The following is a 24,943-nucleotide window of genomic DNA, read 5'->3' as shown; positions in this document are numbered from 1 at the left end:
AACCTGCATGCTAACCTGAAGAGAATCTTGAACAAGGACTCCCAAGTCCTTTTACGCTTCTGATTTCCTAAGCATTTCCCCATTTAAAAAATAGTCTATGAATCCATTCCTCATTCCAAAGTGCATAACCTCACACTTTTCCACATTGTATTCCTTCTGCCACTTCTTTGCCCACTCTCCTAGCCTGTCCAAGTACTTCCTACCTCCCTATATGTTCCCCATATCAGTAACTTCATTGTAGTGTTAATGTAAACCTAAGTGTGATACTAATAAATATTATTATTATTATCCCTTTAACCTGTTTTTTATCAGAAATATTTCTGTCTCCCTCTGGAAACCATTTAATGATTCGGACTCCACCTCACTTTGAGGCAGCGGGTTCCACAAATTCACCACCCTTTGCGAGAAATAGTGCCTCCCCATCTCAGTTTTCAATCTACTGCCTCTATCAGATTTAAGTGGTAATAATTGGTTTCTCATCACCCCACAGCGGAATCCTGATTTCGCCAATGGGAGCGGACCGGTTAGACGGCAAACCAATCGGTTCCTGGGACATTTGGCCTCTGCAACAATCTAACGGCCCCGTCGCACTCTCACTCAAGCATGACATGCTGTGAAATTGCGCTCGATATTCGATGACATAATCATTTGCTGACAAAATTAATGCCTAACATTGTAATCGACTAGCAGCGAGCAAAGGGATCCCCTTATGCAGCCCAAAAATTGTTGTTGAGAGCGATGGATGGTTGGTCAATAGAGTATATTGACGGCCACATAAATAATGGTGGAAGCTTTGAATACCAAAAATAATGCTGAGAACTTCTTTCTCAAGTTGAGCCTAGTTAGTTCAGCGCTAGTCAACATCTTGGAAGCAAATGCTATTGTTCGCTCTTCATGAATCACAGAAAGTCAGTATGCAGGTACAGCATGTGGTAACAAAGGCAAATGTAATTTTAGCATTTATTAAAGAAGGACTTGAGTATAAAAGTAGAGAAGTGTTGTTGCAATTGTATAGGGTGTTGGTGAGACCACATCTGGAGTATTCTGTCCAGTTTTGGTCTCCTTACTTGAGGAAGGATATGGTGACATTGGAGGCAGTACAGAGGAGGTTCACCAGATTGTTTCCGGGGATGAAGAGGTTGACATATGAGGAGAGATTAAACAGTTTGGGCTTATACTCGCTGGCGTTTAGAAGAATGAGAGGGGATCTGATCGAGGTATATAAAATGCTAAAAGGGATTGATAAAGTAAAATAGACCAAATGTTCCCCCTTGTGGGGCAATCTAGAATGAGAGGTCACAGATATAGGTTGAGAGACGGTAGATGTAAAACTAAGATGAGGAGGAACTACTTCTCACTGAGGGTGGAGTTTTTGTGGACATAGTGGTATTATCACTGGACTACTAAACCAAAGACTGCGAGTCATGCTCTGGGGACCCGGGTTCAAATCCCACCATGGCAGATGGTAAAATTTGAATTAAATAAATATCTGGAATTAACAGTCTAAAGGTTGAGGGCAGCACGGTAGCATAGTGGTTAGCACAATTGCTTCACAGCTCCAGGGTCCCAGGTTCGATTCCAGCTTGGGTCACTTGTGCGGAGTCTGCACAGCCTCCCCGTGTGAGCGTGGGTTTCCTCTGGGTGCTCCGGTTTCCTCCCACAGTCCAAAGATGTGCAGGTTCGGTGGATTGGCCATGATAAATTGCCCTTAGTGTCCAAAAATTGCCCTTAGTGTTGGGTGGGGTTGCTGGGTTACGGGGATGGGGTGGAGGTGTTGACCTTGGGTAGGGTGCTCTTTCCAAGAGCCGGTGTGGACTCGATGGGCCGAATGGCCTCCTTCTGCACTGTAAATTCTATAATAATCTATCAATGATAATCGCTGCCCCATAGTGCGGTGGAGCCTGAATCATTAAATGGTTTCAAGAGGGGGTAGATATATTTCTGATATTAAAAAATGGGTTAAAGGGATATGGGGAACAGGCAGGGAGGTGGATTTGAGACCAGGAAGAGATCAGCCATGATCTGATTGAATGGCAGAGCAAGCTCGAAGGGTTGCATTGCACTTCTCCTAAATCCTATGTTCCTATGTTGTTCCTTTGTTCACCTGACGCCATTAAAAGTAAGACAACTGCTCCAACCCCATAGGGTGATGCGTCACAAGCAAGCTGCAGCATCAGTTTTGGGTTATAATGGACGTATAACTCAGATTCCCGTAATTCTCTTTGACATATTGCTAAGTATCCTCACAATCTTTTGTCCAGAGCCAAGCTTGTTTGGTACAAAGCACCGTGTCTAAAGGCTTCAGCCATGTTGCTAAGTGTTGTATGAATTTTCCACAGTAGTTTAATAATCCAAGAAACGACCTTAACTGAATCACATTCTGCGATCGTGGAGCTTCCCGGATCTCCGACATCTTAGGTTCTTTTTGAAGACCGTCATGATTGATGATGTGTCCAAATAGTGAATAGAAAATTAAAAAAATTCACACTTCTCTTTCTTGACGCTGGAATTATGCAGTTGCAGCCTTCTCAGGTAGCCAAAAACTTAGCAAAATTGATCTCTCGCAACCCCATTGACCAGCCGGCGTGGCAGAGTATCCTGCCGGTGGGGTGAAACAGAAATGTGGCACGCGGCAGGGTGCAGAACCCAGCCCAATAGCTCCATTTATTTGCAGATAGGCTTGGGAGGGATACATTTTGCTAAGTTTTTGGCTACCTGAGAGGCCTGCAAAAAAACTTTGATAAGTGGTAGAGGGTATTGATCAGCACATAGGACAGGATTGATAGTTGTTTTCAAATCCCCGCATATTCGTACTGAACAATCCTTCTTTTAGACGGGGACGATTGGGGTTGTCCAATCGCTGGTAAAAGACTCGTAACTTCAGTAACCTCTCAAGTTCTTCTCCCACTTTACATCGAATAGCATTGGGTACGGTACACACTTTCAAACACATAGGCACACTGTCTGCCTTTATCTTGAGGTTTACTTTGACCCCAATCATGGATCCAAGTGACTCCTCAAATACCTTTGCATACTTCCTCAGAAGTGGTTGACGATCGTTTGTAGAATCAACAAGTTGGCTCATGATGGCCCCGTTTAGCTTAATCTTCCTTAACCGAGATCTCCCAAGGGTGGCATGTGGCGCAGCAGTTATCACTGGGACTGCGGCGCTGAGGACCCGGGTTTGAATCTCGGCCCTGGGTCACTGTCCGTGTGGAGTTTGCACATTCTCCTCATGTCTGTGTGGGTTTCACCCCCACAACCCAAAGATGTGCAGGTTAGGTGGATTGGCCACGCTAAATTGCCTTGTAACCATCTAAGATGGCCATCTGCAAAGGACCATGGGAATTATGGTCAACCCAGGACTCAGACAGATACACAGCCTATGTGTATCTGAAACACAGGTAACCAGACCTGACCGAAACCCCTGCTCGTTTGCATTTAAATGGCCAATTTTCCCTGGACAATAGGACTCCAATCAAGCAACCGGTACAGCCACAGACTGGTCGGCGCCACTCCCTTTACTCACAAAAGCACAACTGCCAAGGTCAATGACCGCTAAGGACCCGCCCAGCTACCAAGGCACTCGCCCCTTTATTGGCCGAAATCGAAGAGAGTGATCAGAGCCCTGTCGAACTATTGGGTCCAAGGTTAAGGACCGCCCCAAAGAGCGCATAATTCCAGAGGGATAAAAGAGAGCGTAGCCATGTGTTCTGTCTCTTTTGGATCTGGCCTGTGCCAGCCCAATTGCAACAGGAACAGCCAGCTACATTCAAGACCAACAATCGCTACCTGACGGATGAGCCCAGCAGAGATAGAGCTGCTTTCTTCGAACCAGCCAAGTGAAATCTAGATAAAGGTCTTTATCCATTTGCATAATGCCGGTCGCCCTGAAGTTAAGTATAGATTATTGTAGCTGATAGGTGTAGTTTAACTCGTAGTAGATATTACGTTTGCATGTTGAGATAACTCTTGTGTATGTAAATAAACCATCTTTTGAACTGACCAACTGGTTGTGTGGTCCTTTGATCGATATAAGGGAAAGACTTAATTGGAGAAAAAATAATTTGATACTCTAAATTTATTTTAAAAAAACAAGATCTCCCAAACAATGCAGGAAAGTTTCTTTGAACAATGTGAAGAGGCAACTCCACTTTCTGCTTGTTAACTTCCACAGTCACCTTGATGAAAGAAGCTGTTCAGCGAAACAACCTCTTTGGCATGTGTCCTCAAGTCCACATCAGATGCTTGTACTGGCAGATACTTCAATTTCTGATGGTATATCAATTCAGTGATTCTGCAGCGCCCCTATCCACTTCCATCTTAATAGTGTTCCCATTTAATTTTTATAGTCCTAAAACCGTTGCTGGTCTCCTTGTACTGCTAGAATGCCGTGCTTAAGTTCCTTAAACTGACTTGACACTTTGGTTCTTGATGAGTCTTCACTTGGATCACTTGACTGGTAAACGCGCCCTGTAGATTTTGCAGTATTTTTCTTGGTGCACTTCTTTTGTGCTGATGAAGGTTGGTGTGACTAACATGCCTTGGCAATGTGACCAACTTTGCCACAATTTTTGCATTTGTTCTCCTTGCTCCAACAACCTCCAGCCAGATATCCCACTTGGTTGCAGCAATGACATGGTAGGTTCTTGGTGGACCTGCTTCTTACAGATTCCATCTTATAGATTTTGGCTCCAACTCCAATCAGCAAAGCTTTTCTCGCAACCAGTTCCATAGATGTTGCGATTTCTACAGCAGATTTTAAGGTTAATGCACCTTCAATTTCATTTGGATAACTTTATTCCTGAGGCCACAAACTAATCGGTTGCAAAGTGTATCATCCAAAGTCTGGCCAAATTCACAGTACTTTCTCAGCTTTCACAGTGATGCAACAAACTCTGAAATGTTTTCCTCTTCCTCCTGTGCTCGATGGTGAAAGCAGAATTTTCAGCTATTAATAGTGGACGGGGAGAGAAATATTCTTTCAAACACTCATTAACTCATCATTTGATCTGTCACCAGGTTTAGCTGGGTGCACTAAATCTGTAACAACATGAATGTTTTCCTCCCAACTGAGCTGAGAAAGTTTGCAGGTCTGCTGGTGTCTGGTTGGCTTTAAGGAATGACTGGAACCTTTCCTCATAAGGGTTCCATGTCTCCTCCTCCTCATCATCAAATGTGTCTATTGCATCATTTCTTCCTGCCATTATTAGATTGCAACCCTCTGTTCTGTGTTACTTAGTCTACAGCTTGTCTACTCTGTTGTTTATTTTCTCTCTGTTTAAAGCTCGCAGCGCACAGGCAGACTAGCTGTTCCTGAGACTCACTATCGATTCTCGGCACTAGGTTGCAGAGTCGGCAACGCCATGGGTTCACATTCCCACAGCCACGGGCGAGGTCTCCGCAGCTTTACCTACTCCAACGGTAAGTGTACTGAAATCCTCCGTTTGAAGAACGCCCCCAGTAATTCGCAGCTGTCCGATAGCTTTTGTTTTGAAAACCTTTCACTTGCACCAACGACTGTTGCGATCGACTGGATGATTCGCCGGTGCCCTGCTACACACTGTATAATGTCCTGATATTTACCTGAGAGAAGTTTTTCCTGCCACCATGATGATTTCGCCTTGGACGCGACGATATTTCTCCCAACATCGCTCTCGATGGTTTATGGGTCTGGATCTCCGTCAATGATTCTGTGTTCTGTCTCACAGAATCGCCAATGAAAGTTGTTTTCTCCCATTATTTCTTTTACAGCCCAGATCTCGTCACCAGTTTCTCTTTTGTTATTGATGCTCGATCAATAACTCCCGAAGAGAGATTGTAGGACAATTGAAGGCTTTATTGAACTAGATGCTTCCCCCAGCATCGTAGGTACAGCATGCAGCAGCTAGGGAAACACAGACTCTTATACTTCGCCTTTCTGGGCGGAGCCAGCAGATAGGCTCCACCAATGATCTTACAGTATCAGGTACCTCCAACACCAATGATCTTACAGTATCAGGTACCTCCAACCTAGGTACCGTAATACCCCTAATACAGACTACCACAGTTATGTTCTTTGTTGCTGCCGCAAAGAGAAAAAAATCAGAGTTCGTACAACACAGTTTTAGGGTTTTATTTACAAGATGCTGCTTGAACAGGGTACAATGGTGAACGCCACAAAAAGCTCTGATGACATCATTGCTTAACATGTGACATTGCAGCAGCCAATGGTGTTACTCTGATACATAACAGTTTCCCATCCTGCTGCAAGGAGGCTGTGTCCGGTTACGTGCCAGACTTCACCCTTAGTAGAAGATCCTGGCAGCAATACCATCAACTTTCTACAAGTGGACCGTGAATTGCCTAATTGGCTCCCCGGTGTTGCCGAGCAGTTAACCTCTGCTATGTTGACCCGCTGTCATGATATTGGAGAAAAAACCCATTGAGATGTAAACAGAATGATTGGACTTTAAAAAACACCTGCGTTTTATATTTTAAAATTGATAAAACCTTGAAGATGACTGAGAATGTACAGCTAGCCACTGACAGTGATGGCTGGGGTATGTTCCTCTGACAAACAATGGAGACCCCCCTGTGTTTCCAGCCAAGGTGTTTTTAAAAGCATCCAAAAACTCATTATCAACTCCGGCAAAGACAAAGGGTCTCTGGCAAGATCGTTGGGAGGTGGATAGCTGACCCAACCAGCTATTTTCCAACTTTGGTGCTGGTCACACCTCCTAAATCTCATCTTTGGCCCCCGGAAAACTCAGCTTAATATGTCGCTCTCTGGTTAAATGGCCTACTGATATTCATTGCGTGGGATTTTGTACTCTGTGCACAGAGGGCTGGTTGGGGGAAGAAAATCAGCACGTAGCTCTCCAACTTCATAGGCGAGTTTTCTCTTCAGATTCGCTGGCACAGGAAATTTGTGGGGCGCGATTTATGTCATCATACTGGCAGGGCGGGACCTGATAGGACGCCTGCTCCACAGAGGCTCCCTGATCTACGGGGAAGAAAATACTCCTCTCCGCCCACAAATAAGGGAAACCCCCCTCCCCACACAGGCACTAGGGCAATCCCCAAGCACATAAGGGGAACCCCTCCCCAGTGGAGCACCCCCGAGAGACCTCCCCTGGCACTAGAACTGCCAGGTTGAAACTGCCCCTGACAGTGTCAATGTGCTGGGGCAGTGCCAGCGTACTGCCTGGGCATGTCCCTTTCACCGTGGGGCCTACTCGTTTTTTTAAAATTTAGAGTACTCAATTCATTTTTTCCAATTAAGGGGCAATTTAGCATGGCCAATTCACCTACCCTGCACATCTTTGGGTTGTGGGAGTGAAACCCACGCAAACATGGGCCTGGGGCTTATTCTTGTCTTTGCCTCCCCGGCGGGTTCCCCGTGACTGTCTCACATTTTAAATTATCTGTTGTAAACCTCGCCGACGTGATGTCATATCAACGAGGGGGGAATTCATTATCTGGAGGGAAACATATGGCAGGGAAGCCCTTTAAGCTCAAGTAAATTTATTTAAATAAATTCAAATTAGATTACTGCATAAAGTAAGGGGCATGGAAAGTCAGGGAACAAGGTCCCGCTGCTGGGATTCCCATTCACGAGGTCTCACGGGATTTTTCACTGACGTCACTATTTTCGTTCGTGGCGAATGCCAACAGAAAATTTGCCCTTCTGGTTTGACTCCCAAATGAGGAAATGGCCACTTGCATCAGCTACTGTAGGATGACTAACTCCATTAGGCCAAGCCCCCAACAGGAACCTCAGCTTTGGGTGAGGAGGCAAAATAAAGAGGCAAAAAATAATAGCGAATCCCACCCGTAAAATAGCAAGAGAGAGCTATTTAAAAGAACAGGGGCTGGATTCTCCGATCCCCAACATCAAAATCACGTTCAGCGACGAGGCGGAAAATTCCCGAGGCGATGAAATCGGGGGCGGCACCGCTTTCGCGATACTCCACCCCCTGAAAGGCAGTGTACTCACAGAGTAAGCCGCACGCCATATCCACGGCCTTTGTACATTGGCTGAGGCCCGCTCCCTGATGCTCCGAGCCGACCGGCCGAGTTCCGACAGCGTGGGACACATGTGGCCTCACCCATCGAGAACTCAGCGTGGCGGCTGTGGACTCATATTCGGGGCTGGGGGCACTGTGGTCGGGCGGTCTGGGGAGCGCTTGCTGGCCAAAGGGGGGGGACTATTTCACGGGCCGGGTCCGTGAGTGGCATCCGCCATGAAGCACGCCGCTGCCGCTGCAGGCCGCCGGCGTGCACATGCACAGCCACGAACAAATTCTCCAGGACATACCGGCAGCTAGAGCCGGCTGCTCTACGCTGCCTGGCTGCTACCCCCCCCCCCCCCCCCCATGGAACAGGGAATCGATGGCCGGTTCACGACGATTTTTCCGTTGTGAAACGCCATCGTTTTCATGCCGGCGTGAGGACATAGTCTCCAAAATGGAGAATCCAGTTCCAGACCGAATTTAAAATAGTCTAATTTATTATTTCTCTTCCTGTGAATAAGTGGTTGGCCTCCACTTGGCAACAGTCCCACAGGGATTATGTGGAGAAGCGCAGACACAGACCTGCCTGCCATCACTCTCAGACCCAGAGCCTATGAACAAGACCTTATGCAATTGTGTCTCTCAGCAAAATGTTAGTTACACTGTTATAAATAACAGACAGCTCATAATACCAGTGGAACAAAGACCTATTGTGCTCCTAAAAAAAATAAGTTTAGAATGTATTAATGTGATCTTCTTTCTTCCTCCCTCAGCATTTTGAATACTATGGAACTGCATAATAAAGCTGGACTGCTGCTGGTGTTTGCACAGCGAGCTGAATAGGCCCCTTAAATGGCAACAGATTGGCTTCAGACTGAATACTCACTGACTGTTAGATGAAATTTTATGACCTGCTACCACAAGGGACAATCCTTAAATAAGCAAAATTTGCTAAATTGGTTGGGAGAAAGCTGGAACATTTATCAAGTACAATGCCACTTTTCAAGATTCATTTATTCACAGGTCAACATTAGACATCTACAGATGGCCAGATGCTGTTTCCTTAATGAGGGTAATTCTGCTGCATTTACCTTTCACATAACTGTTAGTGTTTTCTAAATGTAAAACAAACAAGTGCTAAACATGTGTAGAGGACAGTCATTTAGATATGGGAATACATTCTTGAACAAATTGGCTCCGGATAAATGTTTTTAAAAGGGTGCATAATAAGAGGACTTGTAATTATGAAAAACTGAGTTCTAGAAATGGGTGTCACGGATTTAAGCCATTATTTCACTCTAAATCAACCAAGCAGATCATTCTGTTAAGGAAACTTGTGTATTTTATTGCTGTACATGTCTGGGTTCCTTTGTATAATATGTCATGTCCAACAAAACGCATTTTGATTAATGGGAAAAAGTAGTTTAAATGCCATCTATTCAAATTGAGAATAAGTCTAGATATTAAATTAAATGAAGCTGACACAATTGCATTAATTTGAACCAAATTGACTCGAAGCATTAGCAATGAACAGGAAGGGCTGGACTTTTGCTCCTGCGCTGGGTAGCAGGAGTCAGGAAATTACCTGGCTTGCTGCATCCACTTCAGGTGGGATGCGGGTGGGAGATAGATTCAGGTCTGCCACCCCTGAACAAAGATAGGGGGCAGCCACAGCTGCTACCAAAACTGTTTAAAAGGCCAACCTCAGTTGTTTTCTTAAACATTAGGCCTTCAGGCCTGCCCCCTCACACTCTATCACCCCTCCACTGATTCCCCATGCAGATATCATGTCAACACATCCTCAAGGACCCTTCATTGCTCTATGACAACCCTTGCCCCACTCACCCCCAAAGGCTCCTTATATCAACATGCCAATTCAGTGCTAACTCATGACACTTACCCTGCATCCTTTGCCTTTATACCTTCCATATTAACTCACCAAATATGCACTATGGGCAGACCGCAGGAGCAATACTGAGATTAAACAAAAGAAAGTTCTAAATATCTATTCCAGAGTTCTCTATTTAAAAATCTCATTCACAAAAGAATATTCAGAACATTTAAATTCCATCAAGTACTTAATCCTATATCAAATCAAACAGACTTTTATTAATAACCCATACCAAAGACAGTTAATCATTCAATAATCTCTTTGAACTGTCAATCAAGCTGTGATCTTACAACCCCCACTGTGTTAATGATATGTTGTGCAAAGCAGTCAAACATTAATAATGCTATAATTATAGCTTTAGGGTTATGTCAACAAACAGCTATTGAAACTGCTAGAACAGATTTTTGTCAACCCTCACAGACACAGCAGGCAGTTATTTTTCAATTATCAAAGGACCGTCCATTTAAATAACTTGATATCTTGATAATTCTGCAGACCTTATCTGCCTTTCAACGGCATTTATGATTTATTTAAAGATTTGTAACTCCACACTGTGGGATTATAACTTTACTGCAGTGAAAATAGGTTCTGCTTGAACTCAGTACTGAATCCAAATATAGAAACATAGAAACGTAGAAAATAGATGCAGGGGTAGGCCATTCGGCCCTTTGAGCCTGTACCACCATTCAATACGATCATTCAATATCCCACTCTGCTCTCTCTCCTTCCCCTTTGATCACTTTATCCTTTTATCCCACAAACTGGCCCCAACAGCTTTTTGTGGTAGAGAATTCCATAAGTTCACAACTCTGTGAGAGAAGAAGTTCTTCCTCCTCTCAGTCCTGAATGGCTAACTCCTTATTCTTAGCCTGTGACCCCTAGTTATGGACATCCCCAACATCAGGAACATTCTTCCCGCATCTAGCCTGTCCGGTCCCATCAGGATTCTATATGATTCTGTGCGATTCCCTCTCATTCTTCTAAACTCCAGTGAGTACAAGCCCAGTCGACCCAGTCTTTTTTCATATGTCAGTCCTGCCATCACAGGAATTAGTCTGGTGAACCTTCGCTGGACACTCTCAACAGCAAGAACGTCTTTCCTCAAACAACCATGTTCAGTTTGGTTTTGACTTGGCCCCATTCCTCCCTGGGGGAAAATGGGATATGTCAAATATTAGGGTGGACTTCCAGGCTCAGGGCCCACCTTCCATTTTGGAAGGTCCCCAAAGTGTCCATAAGTCCATGAATATCCAGGCTAAAATGTTTACCTGACAGTCGCATTTGAATCATCATTTTATTTAATTTAAAAAGTATTTTGGCTAAGTGCTTTCTCTTATCAATGTGATGAGTTTATTTTTGTGACCTTTATGTGAAGGATGCCAGTGATTATGGACTGAACATATTTTGGCTCTCAAACCCTAACTTCCAAATAACAGTCTGAACTAAAGAATGGAAAATACCACGATCATCACAGGAAACTTGTTTTTACTTGTATAAGTAGCAGAGGTTTTCTGAAGTCAAGAAATAAGGAGAAGTGTAGAAGGAGGATGATCCTTTGAGATTTCCTGACAATACCCCTGAGATCCAGGGATCACAGATGAAAATATATATCCCGGAAAATCTTTTATTGGGATTATGCCTCCAAAGAACCTCCATTATTGACCACTACAAAATTTTCAGGGTCAGGGGAGGCTACCTCAGTGGCCTGTAAATGGAGGGAGATCACATCAATAGAGTACCCACTATATAAAATGTAATATCGATTCTTGGATGGGTGGAAATCAACGGAGACAGTATTGCCTCCCCCCTTCCCCCCCATCCCACCACCACCTTTCACCAGCAACAAACAACATAGAATTATGCCAGAAAGCTCTTTATTATTTATTACATAAACAACATTTTCTTTGGGGTTGCAGTCAGCATCTGAAGTTCTGGGGTTTTTGGATTCCTGCCCTGTTGAGGAGATATTTTTGGTCCAACCAAAAGCACCTCTGCCAACCACATGCTAAGTCTCAATGAAGGCCTGATGTTCAGGGTCCGTCCTCTGATTGTGCTCACTTATATGTCAATTGTTAACTGTGATGTGGGTAGGTGTTACTGAAGAAACGCTGGCGCTATGATGGGGCCTGGTATATTGGGGCCCAGACCTACTTACCAGCTGTAAGGTGTAGGTCCTGCCAAAGTTAAAACTGGAGTACACCAGAATGACCACAGATTTTCAAATCCAATATCCTGGGCTGGATTCTCCGCCGGCGGGATGCTCCGTTTTGCCAGCAGCCCGGGCATTTCCCGACGACGTGTGGCTGCCCCACAATGGGAAACGCCATTGACCAGCCGGTGTAACGGAGCATTCTGCCGGAGGGGTGAAATAGAAATGTGGCACATCAGTGCGGAGAATCCAGCCCCCTATTCAACTTCGGAAGAGAACTCCCTATTCAAACAATATGAGTGTGCCAACTCCCAGATCACCCAGTCTTTGCCTTTTGAAGGTCATTGCCAATTTGAGTTAACTTAATAGCAGCTGTGCACAGTGATTCTTGGCCCACCAAATCCTGGCTAGTCCTCATTGGGCATTCAGAAATGCTCTTCAAAGAGTGAAGACACCCTTTGTGGTAGGCTTAGAGATTTGTACATTGCAGGGGTGTAATATGAATCTAAAACTATCACCTTTGTGATTGCATTATTTTACAAGCTGATATTATCAAGTAAATTGAAGAACTTCACTCCATTGGGGAAAGGGCTTCACACCACTTAAACAAACTGGAAAAACTGATTTTTGGAATGTATTTAAGAGACTGTTTGAACTGTGTAGAGAGTTGCTGTCTCTCTTGTTCCGAAAATTGAAATATTTACCGATCATCTGGTGCCGATTCGTTCAACGGATAAGTAAGTTTATTCAGCAAATAACTGAGCCACCCAGACCAGAAAGGCTTGGGATTTGAACTGTTACCTGAGTTAGCTGATTGCATTGTGTTGGGAAAGAAATGCCAGAATTGACCTGAAAGCATTCGGCTTGGAAGAGGAAAAAACAGAGAAAAGTAGCTATTAGCTGAGACCAATTAAATTTCCTTTGATCTGTGCAGTTTTCTGTGTTGTTCATTATATTTTATATTTGACTATACTTTGGGGATATTGAGATGTTCTGAGTAATCCTGTGCACTCTTTTTGATCTTTCAAAACTTTGTTCAATTTATGTGACAGTATGATTCAAACCTGCTTGTTTCCTTTCAGATTACATGGGCAGATTTTTTTCCCCAGAGACAAAGAAATGTATCTTTAAAGATTATTTGAGAATATTTACTTGATAATATCAGCTTGTAAAATAATGCAAGGTTAGAGCAGTCTAACCTTTCTGCAATCATAGATTGTTTTTTAAATTTTATTAGCATCACCATTAGCACTGTTCGTAATGCTATCTTGATACTCTCAGTAGCTCTTCCCAGCTGTCAGTATTAGTTATGTCAGTAAACATATTTTGGTGTTACCATTGCCTGGTGCTAATGCAATGGGAATGAGTTGGATGAACGCAATATAAAAATGGCTGTTATGGGGCCTGGTTGCACAGACACCATTAGCCCTCTGGCGCCTCACCTAAGTGGCCACTATTCATAAGCCTCGGCAATGGCTCTCGGCTGATTTTTAAAATTCTTGTGGCAGCCCAAGCATTTTCATTGTCCATCCCTAATTTCCCTTGAGAAAATGGTGGTGAGATAGTTGAACTACTGCAGTATATGTGGTGTAGGTACACACATAGTGATGTTCGGGAGTGATTTTTCCCCATCGAAAGGGAAGGAATAATGATATAGTTCCAAATCAGGATGGGCTGAGGACTGGAGGGGAAGTTGCAGGTGGTGGTGTTCCCGTGCATCTTCTGCGCTTGCCCTTCTAGCTGGTAGAGGTTTAGAAGCAAAGGGCACATGCACTGTGGTCTTTGGCACTCTCCGTGGCACACTGCCCCTCTCAGGGCAGAGGCCTCACCAGTGACACTATCAGCTAGCCCACTCCTTCAGACCACCAGCTGTGACCAAGCCCTGCCTGCCCACTGCGCCCCTGTTCCCATCCATTCTGCCCCTGGTCAGGTTGCACAACATGTGTGCCACACCCAGGATCCACATCACACTGCCCTTAAGTCCCCAGCAGGAACCCACCCCCAACTGGAGGACCAGCCCGCACCCAAGCCTCTAAGTATGGGGTATGTGGTGGAACACAGTGACGCTCTCCACCACACAACCAGGTGCCACCCTGTTGGCAGGATAATACCCGACCCACCCAGTGAGGACACCCACAGTGGACCCCACTGTGGAGCCAAGACAGGGGCCGTGGAGCCTATCACTGATATGGGTTGCGCCAGCCACCGGTACCCCTTTTGACAGGGATGGGTGGTGAGGATAGAGGCTCCATGGTGCACTCACTGATGGGGTTAGGGTTGCAGTGTGGTAGGCACCACATCAGGGAGGATGGCTAAGGGGTGGAGGTGGGTTGGGGGGGGAGCATGTGAAGGCTGGAGCTGAAGTGTAACTCAGGATCGCCGTATAGCCTGTTGGTATTGGATGGGCGAGGGAATAATAATCTTCATTAGTGTCACAAGTAGGCTTTCATTAACACTGCAATGAAGCTACTGTGAAAATCCCTTAGTCGCCAGACTGAAGAAGAATTTAGAATGTCCAATGCACCTAACAAGCATGTCTTTCGGGTCTTGTGGGAGGGAACCGGAGCACCCGGAGGAAACCCATGCAGATGCAGGGAGAACGTGCAGACTCCGCACAGACAGTGACCCAAGCTGGGAATCGAACCCAGGTCCCTGGCGCTGTGAAGCAACAGTGCTAACCACTGTGCTACCGTGCTGCCCCTATACTCATCTTGCTAACATTTCTTTTCCATCCCTAGGGAGAATGAATTTCAGAATACAGCCAGGAATGCTTGCTATCTACCTGGCCGCAGCTGCCCTTGCAAATACATGGAGGTTGCAGGCACAGGCTATGCTCGGGGAGGATCCTGCATTACAGGAGCCTGCCCCAGAAAAGCAGGGGCCAGCTGGTGAGACTGGAGAGCCTTCCGTCCAACAGAGCAAGACGGAGGTGCGTAGGAGGCACTGCATCAGGCCACATTTATATAGTCGCGGCCTGACCTTCGAGGACCTGCCAGACTGAGCGTGTCATCAAAGACTTTGGCTAACCAGGGAGACTGTGCAACATCTGTGCCAGATGATGGTGCACTTGGAACTGTGGAGTTATGGAGGAGAACACCCACACCAGTTGATCATCAAGGTGACGGTCGCCAAGAAAGCTTTTGCTTCGGGGTCTTTCCAGGTGCCGAGCGGTGACCTCTCTGGGATATCTCAGACATCGGCACACATGCACATCTGTGCCTGGCCCTATATGCCAGACAGAAGGATACAGAAACTTCAATCTGGTCCAAGCCCACCAAGATGCCCAGACAGTGGGTTTCACCACAATCATTGGCATCCCCCAGGTACAGGGGGTGATAGATGGGCACATGTCCCTCTACGCTCACTGGCTCATCAGGGAGTGCCCTTCATCAACAGGAAGGGTTTCCACTCCCTGAAAGTGCAGTTGTTGTGTGACCACCAGCTGCACATCATGCACGCCTGCGGCCGATATCTGCACAGTGTGCACAACCCCTATATCCTGGTGCTCTCGTCGGTTCCCGACATCTTCGAGGTGCTCCCTCGGGTGAGAGGTTGGCTCTTGAATGACAAGGGATACCCAATCAGGTCTTGGCTAATGACACCTGCCTGGAGACCACAGACCAACCCAAAGAACCACTACAATGACGCCCATGTAGCAACGAGGAGTAACATTGAGCAGTGTAATAGATTATCATAGATTATCATAGAATTTACAGTGCAGAAGGAGGCCATTCGGCCCATCGAGTCTGCACTGGCTCTTGGAAAGAGCACCCTACCCAAGGTCAACACCTCCACCCTATCCCCATAACCCAGTAACCCCACCCAACACTAAGGGCAATTTTGGACACTAAGGGCAATTTATCATGGCCAATCCGCCTAACCTGCATATCTTTGGACTGTGGGAGGAAACCGGAGCACCCGGAGGAAACCCACGCACACACGGGGAGGATGTGCAGACTCCGCACAGACAGTGACCCGAGCCGGAATCGAACCTGGGACCCTGGAGCTGTGAAGCAATTGTGCTATCCACAATGCTACCGTGCTGCCCTCAGGATAATGGTATCCTGAAGATGCGGGTCAGATGCCTGGACCGCTCTGGTGGGGCTGTCCTCTCTAGGAGGGTCATGCACATCGTGGTGGCCTGCTGGGGGGGGGGGGGTGGGGGGGGGGTGGGGGTGTGGGGGGTGGAAGCTGTGGAAGCAGGGGTGCAGCCATGGAGATGGTGAGCAATGATGGGTACTCACTGGATAAGCTGACCTACAAGGGGCCCTCACACTCCTGGCCCTGTTCCCTGCTGCCTCTGAGGGTGACCCCAAGTGAGAAGTCAGATTCTCCTGGGGGCCCTAAATGTACCATTCTCCAACCTGCACCACCAATCTCCTATACTCCCACATCCCTCACACCCTTCAGACAGAGGATTGAGGCAGGTTGTAATTTTGGTGCAAATGTGTTTCATTGGGTCTATGGACTTTACTGTGCCCTGACCTCTAGCTCTAACCAATGTGCCAACTTAACTGGTGGCTAATTTTATTATTTTGCATGCTCCACTGCTCCTTCTATGTGTTTCCCCAGACAGCACACCAGACATGGGGTGGCCTGCTGCATTTCTTGCCCTGTGCCTGAGGTGCTTTTGGCTGCCGTCCTCTGGAGAACCTGGACCTGGATGGGCCTGGACAACTTGCATTTCTTGCCCTGTGACGAGGTGCCATCCTGTTCTGCCCGCTCCTCATTAGATGTGCCAGTGTCAGGTGGGGAAATTCAGAAGCGCTGAGATGTTCCAGCACCTCCCCGTGGGAGACACCGGCACGGGCCCCATCAATTCCTCCTCTCTCGGAGTGCTCGATGGCCCCTGGGCTACTCCTTGAGGCCCCCTCTCAACCAGGGTCTCGAAACCCTCCGCTACAGAGCAGAAAGACTATGACACATCTCTCAACAAGTGCAACATGTTCCTCTGTGACTGGCCCAGGTCAGCCAGCACCCGGCCAATGCTCTCGACATCTTCAGCCATGAACCGTTGTGACTGGGCCAATCTTTCCAGAAGCGCAATACCTTTATGGACTACAGCTATTTCCTGGGATCATAGAATTTACAGTGCAGCCCTCTGACTGCCCACTCCCTCAAGAGTTCCTACCTCCACCTGATGTGCTACTGTATGAATGATGTGCGCACTGAATGGTGACCCAGGAGCCTCTTCACTAAAATGACCCACTGAGTGATAGTCTCTGGGATGGTGGAGGGTGCAGGTGAGTGCAGTGCCGAGAAGTCAGTGTCGTCCCCGGACTGGTCCTCTGGGGCATGGCTGGGTGTGGGTACTCTGGACGGGCTGGTCTCGTTTGAAGATGATCCTGTAAGACAAAAGACAAGACACATGGTGAGATCTTGGGAAGGAGTGGTCTTGGGGAGAGGGGTTACTCACTTGCTATAGGGACATCACTATGTATTAGGGGCTTACTTGATTGACCCATATCGACCACCGCTTAGGAGATAGCCCTCTCTCCCACCTCCCTGGTGTCGCGCACAAAGACTCTGTGAGACAAATAGAGTGAAGTCGATGAGGCTTTATTAAGCGTGTCTGTTCCCCCGCAGCTCGATAGTAAACTGGCCTGCGGGGGAAGACTCCGGCTTCTTATACTCCGCCTTCAGGGCGGAGCTTGAGGTCAACGGCCAACCAGGACCCGGGATCTGTCAGCCAATGACATTAGGGCTTCCAGTCCCACATGACCCCCAATACATACTACCACATTCACCCCTTGTCAAAAATGAACCCAGCGAGGTGATGCTTCATATGGTGGTAAGAGTTTACAGGGCTGGTCCTGGGAGGACGAAACATTCACAAGGCAATACAGTATTGGACAATTTCGTCCTGTTGCAACTATTTACAGAGGGTATAGGAAGAAAAGCAAAATGTTCTTGTGAACAGTCCATATTTGTTTTACATCGACGCCACGAGTCGGTCGGGCGGTCTGGTCGTCCGTGTCGATCGCCTCGGCCCCGGCGGTGGTGGTGGTGCTTGTACCAGTGTTGTCGCCTCCAGGAGCCGTACGGTTTCAGCTCGGGCTTGATTCTTGGTCGGTGCTGAGGGGAGGGGAACCGATCCTACTGGGAAGAGGGCGGTCGCGGGGTGCGACGGTGGCAGGAAGGGGGGGAGTTGGGTTGATGGTGTCGGGGGGGTGTGCGTGTTGCCGGCGGGCGCCAGATCCCGCAGGGAGACCGTGTCCTGTCGGCCGTCGGGGTACTCCACGTAGGCGTACTGGGGGTTCGCGTGGAGGAGGTGAACCCTTTCGACCAACGGGTCCGCCTTATGTGCCCGCACATGCTTTCGGAGCAGGCTGGGTCCTGGGGCCGCCAGCCAGGTTGGCAGCGACGTACCAGAGGAGGACCTCCTAGGGAAGACAAGGAGACGCTCATGAGACGTTTGATTACTGCTCGTACATAATAACGACCGGATGGAATGGAGAGCGTCCGGGAGGACCTCCTGCCACCGTGAAACTGGGAGGTCCCTGGACCGTAGGGCCAGTAGGACGGCCTTCCAGACCGTGCCGTTCTCCCTTTCTACTTGCCCGTTCCCCCGGGGGTTGTAGCTGGTCGTCCTGCTTGAGGCTATGCCCTTGCTGAGCAGGAACTGGCGCAGCTCGTCACTCATGAAAGAGGACCCCCTGTCGCTGTGGACGTATGCGGGGTAACCGAACAGTGTGAAGATGCTGTTCAGGGCTTTAATGACTGTGGCCGCGGTCATGTCAGAACAGGGAATGGCAAAAGGGAAGCGGGAGTATTCGTCCACTACATTAAGAAAATATGCGTTGCGGTCGGTGGAGGGGAGGGGCCCTTTGAAATCGAGACTGAAGCGTTCAAAGGGACTGGAAGCCTTAATCAGGTGCGCTCCATCTGGCCTGAAAAAATGCGGCTTGCATTCCGCGCAGATGTGGCAGTCCCTTGTGACTGTACGGACCTCCTCTAAGGAGTATGGGAGATTGCGGGACTTGATGAAGTGGTAAAACCGAGAGACAAAGAACAACAAAGAACAAAGAAATGTACAGCACAGGAACAGGCCCTTCGGCCCTCCAAGCCCGTGCCGACCATACTGCCCGACTAAACTACAATCTTCTACACTTCCTGGGTCCGTATCCTTCTATTCCCATCCTATTCATATATTTGTCAAGATGCCCCTTAAATGTCCCTATCGTCCCTGCCTCCACTACCTCCTCCGGTAGTGAGTTCCAGGCACCCACTACCCTCTGCGTAAAAAACTTGCCTCGTACATCTACTCTAAACTTTGCCCCTCTCACCTTAAACCTATGCCCCCTAGTAATTGACCCCTCTACCCTGGGGAAAAGCCTCTGACTATCCACTCTGTCTATGCCCCTCATAATTTTGTATACCTCTATCAGGTCGCCCCTCAACCTCCTTCGTTCCAGTGAGAACAAACCGAGTTTATTCAATCGCTCCTCATAGCTTATGCCCTCCATACCAGGCAACATTCTGGTAAATCTCTTCTGCACCCTCTCTAAAGCCTCCACATCCTTCTGGTAGTGTGGCGACCAGAATTGAACACTATACTCCAAGTGTGGCCTAACTAAGGTTCTATACAGCTGCAACATGACTTGCCAATTCTTATACTCAATGCCCCGGCCAATGAAGGCAAGCATGCCGTATGCCTTCTTGACTACCTTCTCCACCTGTGAAGCCCCTTTCAGTGATCTGTGGACCTGTACTCCTAGATCTCTTTGACTTTCAATACTCTTGAGGGTTCTACCATTCACTGTATATTCCCTACCTGCATTAGCCCTTCCAAAATGCATTACCTCACATTTGTCCAGGTTAAACTCCATCTGCCATCTCTCCGCCCAAGTCTCCAGACAATCTAAATCCTGCTGTATCCTCAGACAGTCCTCATCACTTTCCGCAATTCCACCAACCTTTGTGTCGTCTGCAAACTTACTAATCAGACCAGTTACATTTTCCTCCAAATCATTTATATATACTACAAAGAGCAAAGGTCCCAGCACTGATCCCTGTGGAACACCACTGGTCACAGCCCTCCAATTAGAAAAGCATCCCTCCATTGCTACCCTCTGCCTTCTATGGCCTAGCCAGTTCTGTATCCACCTTGCCAGTTCACCCCTGATCCCGTGTGACTTCACCTTTTGTACTAGTCTACCATGAGGGACCTTGTCAAAGGCCTTACTGAAGTCCATATAGACAACATCTACTGCCCTACCTGCATCAATCATCTTAGTGACCTCCTCGAAAAACTCTATCAAGTTAGTGAGACACGACCTCCCCTTCACAAAACCGTGCTGCCTCTCACTAATACGTCCATTTGCTTCCAAATGGGAGTAGATCCTGTCTCGAAGAATTCTCTCCAGTAATTTCCCTACCACTGAAGTAAGGCTCACCGGCCTGTAGTTCCCGGGATTATCCCTGCCACCCTTCTTAAACAGAGGAACAACATTGGCTATTCTCCAGTCCTCCGGGACATCCCCTGAAGACAGCGAGGATCCAAAGATTTCTGTCAAGGCCTCAGCAATTTCCTCTCCAGCCTCCTTCAGTATTCTGGGGTAGATCCCATCCGGCCCTGGGGACTTATCTACCTTAATATTTTTTAAGACACCCAACACCTCGTCTTTTTGGATCACAATGTGACCCAGGCTATCTACACCCCCTTCTCCAGACTCAACATCTACCAATTCCTTCTCTTTGGTGAATACTGATGCAAAGTATTCATTTAGTACCTCGCCCATTTCCTCTGGCTCCACACATAGATTCCCTTGCCTATCCTTCAGTGGGCCAACCCTTTCCCTGGCTACCCTCTTGCTTTTTATGTAAGTGTAAAAAGCCTTGGGATTTTCCTTAACCCTATTTGCCAATGACTTTTCATGACCCCTTCTAGCCCTCCTGACTCCTTGCTTAAGTTCCTTCCTACTTTCCTTATATGCCACACAGGCTTCGTCTGTTCCCAGCCTTTTAGCCCTGACAAATGCCTCCTTTTTCTTTTTGACGAGGCCTACAATATCACTCGTCATCCAAGGTTCCCGAAAATTGCCGTATTTATCTTTCTTCCTCACAGGAACATGCCTGTCCTGTATTCCTTTCAACTGACACTTGAAAGCCTCCCACATGTCAGATGTTGATTTGCCCTCAAACATCCGCCCCCAATCTATGTTCTTCAGTTCCCGCCTAATATTGTTATAATTAGCCTTCCCCCAATTTAGCACATTCATCCTCGGACCACTCTTATCCTTGTCCACCAGTACTTTAAAACTTACTGAATTGTGGTCACTGTTACCGAAATGCTCCCCTACTGAAACATCTACCACCTGGCCGGGCTCATTCCCCAATACCAGGTCCAGTACCGCCCCTTCCCTAGTTGGACTGTTTACATATTGTTTTAAGAAGCCCTCCTGGATGCTCCTTACAAACTCTGCCCCGTCTAAGCCCCTGGCACTAAGTGAGTCCCAGTCAATATTGGGGAAGTTGAAGTCTCCCATCACCACAACCCTGTTGTTTTTACTCTTTTCCAAAATCTGTCTACCTATCTGCTCCTCTATCTCCCGCTGGCTGTTGGGAGGCCTGTAGTATACCCCCAACATTGTGACTGCACCCTTCTTATTCCTGATCTCTACCCATATAGCCTCACTGCCCTCTGAGGTGTCCTCTCGCTGTATAGCTGTGATACTCTCCTGAACAAGTAGCGCAACTCCGCCTCCCCTTTTACATCCCCCTCTATCCCGCCTGAAACATCTAAATCCTGGAACGTTTAGCTGCCAATCCTGACCCCCGGGTGGCAGAGGTCCTCGTGGAGGGTTTGGAGGCGGTTAATTTGTGCGTTGGCACATGTGCCGCGGGATAGGGCATCGGACGGCTCGTTCAGCTTTCCGGGACGATACAAAATCTCATAGTTGAAGGTGGAGAGCTCGATCCTCCACCTTAAGATTTTGTCGTTTTTGATTTTGCCCCGCTGTGCACTATCGAACATGAAGGCTACCGACCGTTGCTCCGTGAGGAGAGTGAATCTCCTGCCGGCCAGGTAATGCCTCCAATGTCGCACAGCTTCCACTATGGCTTGGGCTTCCTTTTCTACTGAAGAGTGGCGGATTTCTGAGGCGTGGAGGGTCCAGGAGAAAAAGGCCACGGGTCTGCCCGCTTGGTTAAGGGTGGCCGCTAGAGCTACGTCGGAGGCGTCGCTTTCGACCTGGAAGGGGAGGGACTCGTCGATGGCGCGCATCGTGGCCTTTGTGATATCCACTTTGATGCGGCTGAAGGCCTGGCAAGTCTCTGTCGACAGAGGGAAGGTCGTGGTCTGTATTAGGGGGCGGGCCTTGTCTGCGTACTGGGGGACCCACTGGGCGTAGTACGAAAAGAACCCCAAGCAGCGTTTCAGGGCTTTTGGGCAGTGCGGGAGGGGAAATTCCATGAGTGCGCGCATACGTTCGGGGTCGGGGCCTATTATCCCATTGCGCACTACGTAGCCCAGAATGGCTAGCCGGTCAGTGCTAAAAACGCACTTGTCCTCGTTGTACGTGAGGTTCAGGGCTTTGGCGGTCTGGAGGAATTTTTGGAGGTTGGCGTCATGGTCCTGCTGATCGTGGCCGCAGATGGTTACATTGTCGAGATACGGGAATGTGGCCCGCAACCCATGTTGATCAACCATTCGGTCCATCTCCCGTTGGAAGACCGAGACGCCGTTTGTGACGCCAAAAGGGACCCGTAGGAAATGGTATAATCGCCCGTCTGCCTCGAAGGCTGTGTACTTGCGGTCACTTGGGCGGATGGGGAGCTGATGGTAGGCGGACTTGAGGTCCACGGTGGAGAAGACTTTATATTGGGCAATCCGATTGACCATGTCGGATATGCGGGGGAGAGGGTACGCGCCTAGTTGTGTGTACCTGTTGATGGTCTGGCTATAGTCAATGACCATCCTTTGTTTCTCCCCTGTCTTCACTACTACCACCTGCGCTCTCCAGGGACTATTGCTGGCCTGGATTATGCCCTCCTTTAGTAGCCGCTGGACTTCGGACCGAATGAAGGTCCGGTCCTGGGCGCTGTACCATCTGCTCCTAGTGGCGACGGGTTTGCAATCCGGGGTGAGGTTCGCAAACAAGGACGGGGGTTGCACCTTGAGGGTTGCGAGGCCGCAGATAGTGAGTTGGGGTATGGGGCCGCCGAATTTGAACGTAAGGCTCTGTAGATTGCATTGGAAACCTAATCCCAGCAAGGTGGGGGCACAGAGTTAGGGAAGGACGTTTAGTTTGTAGTTTTTGAACTCCCTCCCCTGCACCGTTAGGGTAACTATGCAGAATCCCTGGATCTGTACGGAGTGGAATCCTGCAGCTAGGCAAATCTTTTGTGCGCTGGGATAGGTGGTCAAGGAACAGCGTCTTACCGTGTCGGGGTGTATGAAGCTTTCCGTGCTCCCAGAGTCGACTAGGCATGGCGTCTCATGGCCGTTTATTAGTACCGTTGTCGTGGTCGTCTGGAGTGTCCGGGGCCGAGCTTGATCGAGCGTAATCGAAGCGAGCCGTGGTTGTAGTAGTGGAGTGGGGTCCGTTGTTGCCGTCCAAGATGGCGTCGGGGATGAACAAAATGGCCGCCCCCATACATCGCACGTGGCTGGGGGGTCACAAGATGGCGGCGGGGTGGACAAAATGGCCGCCCCCATGCGTCGTACAGGTCTGGGGCGGTCCAAGATGGCAGCGCCCCTCCTCCCCTCGTGGTGGCCGGGACCCAAAATGGCGGCGTCTGCGGGTCACACATGGTGTGCTGGGGGGGCTGGGGGGCGCTAGGACCGCGAGCGCTAGGACCGCGAGCGCTAGGACCACGCGGAGCTCCTTCACCGGGGACAGCGGTGGTCGGGGCCCAAGTAGGTGGCGCCGGCGGGTCAGGCGTGGGGCGCGGGGTGGGGGTTAGGGTGGCGTTAGGGACGCGGAAAACTCCCTCCTCTCCGTGGAGAGTGTTGGCCGGGACCCAAAGCGGTGGCGCCGGCGGCGGGTCATACATGGGCTGCGGGGAGGGGGGTTGGGGAGCGTAGGCGGCGTGCAGGGCTCCCAGTTCTCCCGGGACCGCGGTGGTCGGGACCCAGAGCGGCTGCGCCTGCGGGTCGTACATGGCGTGCTGGGGGGGTTGGGGCGCGTAAACTGCTTTCAGGGCTCCCTGTGCTCCCGGGACGGCGGCGACCTCGCGGGACCGGCACACAACCGCATAATGGCCCTTTTTCCCGCAGCTTTTGCAGATAGCTGCGCGGGCCGGGCAGCGCTGTCGGGGGTGTTTCGCCTGGCCGCAGAAATAACAGCGGGCGCCCCCGGTGTGACTCTGCGTTTGGACCGCGCAAGCCTGTGGGGTGTCCGTGGGGGGGGTAGGGGGTTTTGCATGACGGGTACGTACGGGGCCCAATGGGTTGCCGCGCGGTCGGGGCCGTAGGCGCGGGTATTACGCGCGGCCACGTCTAGGGAGGCTGCTAGGGCCCGTGCCTCTGAGAGTCCTAGCGACTCTTTTTCTAGAAGTCTTTGGCGGATTTGGGAGGATTGCATACCTGCCACAAAAGCATCGCACATTAACATGTCCGTGTGTTCGTTTGCGTTCACCGACGGGCAGCTGCAGGCTCGTCCCAAAATCAGCAGCGCGGCGTAGAACTCGTCCATCGATTCTCCGGGAGCTTGCCGTCTCGTCGCGAGCTGGTAGCGAGCGTAGATTTAGTTAACAGGGCGGACATAGAGACTTTTCAGTGCTGCGAACGCCATCTGGAAATCGTCCGAGTCTTCGATGAGGGAGAAAATCTCCGTGCTCACCCTCGAGTGCAGGACCTGCAGTTTTTGGTCTTCTGAGACTCGGCCGGTGGTTGTTCTGAGGTAGGCCTCGAAGCAAGTCTGCCAGTGCTTGAAGGCTGCTGCCGCGTTCACTGCGTGGGGGCTG

At 48.9% G+C, this 24,943-nt stretch overlaps 1 long non-coding RNA gene across 1 annotated transcript in view; it reads left to right on the top strand.

The window, feature by feature from the left end:
* Positions 1-5,297: 5,297 nt before the first annotated feature.
* The window catches only part of LOC140430037 (uncharacterized), a 40,083-nt gene continuing 20,437 nt past the window's right edge, over positions 5,298-24,943 (top strand). The window contains exons 1-2 of the long non-coding RNA XR_011949291.1: positions 5,298-5,424; positions 8,768-9,066. This is a non-coding gene — a long non-coding RNA (uncharacterized lncRNA). The remainder of the gene's footprint in view (positions 5,425-8,767; positions 9,067-24,943) is intronic.

Source organism: Scyliorhinus torazame, chromosome 9 (genome assembly GCF_047496885.1).
Source record: "Scyliorhinus torazame isolate Kashiwa2021f chromosome 9, sScyTor2.1, whole genome shotgun sequence".
NCBI lineage: Eukaryota > Metazoa > Chordata > Chondrichthyes > Carcharhiniformes > Scyliorhinidae > Scyliorhinus > Scyliorhinus torazame.
The sequence above is the reverse complement of the archived record's forward strand: the minus strand, read 5'-3'. Positions and strand labels throughout refer to the sequence as shown.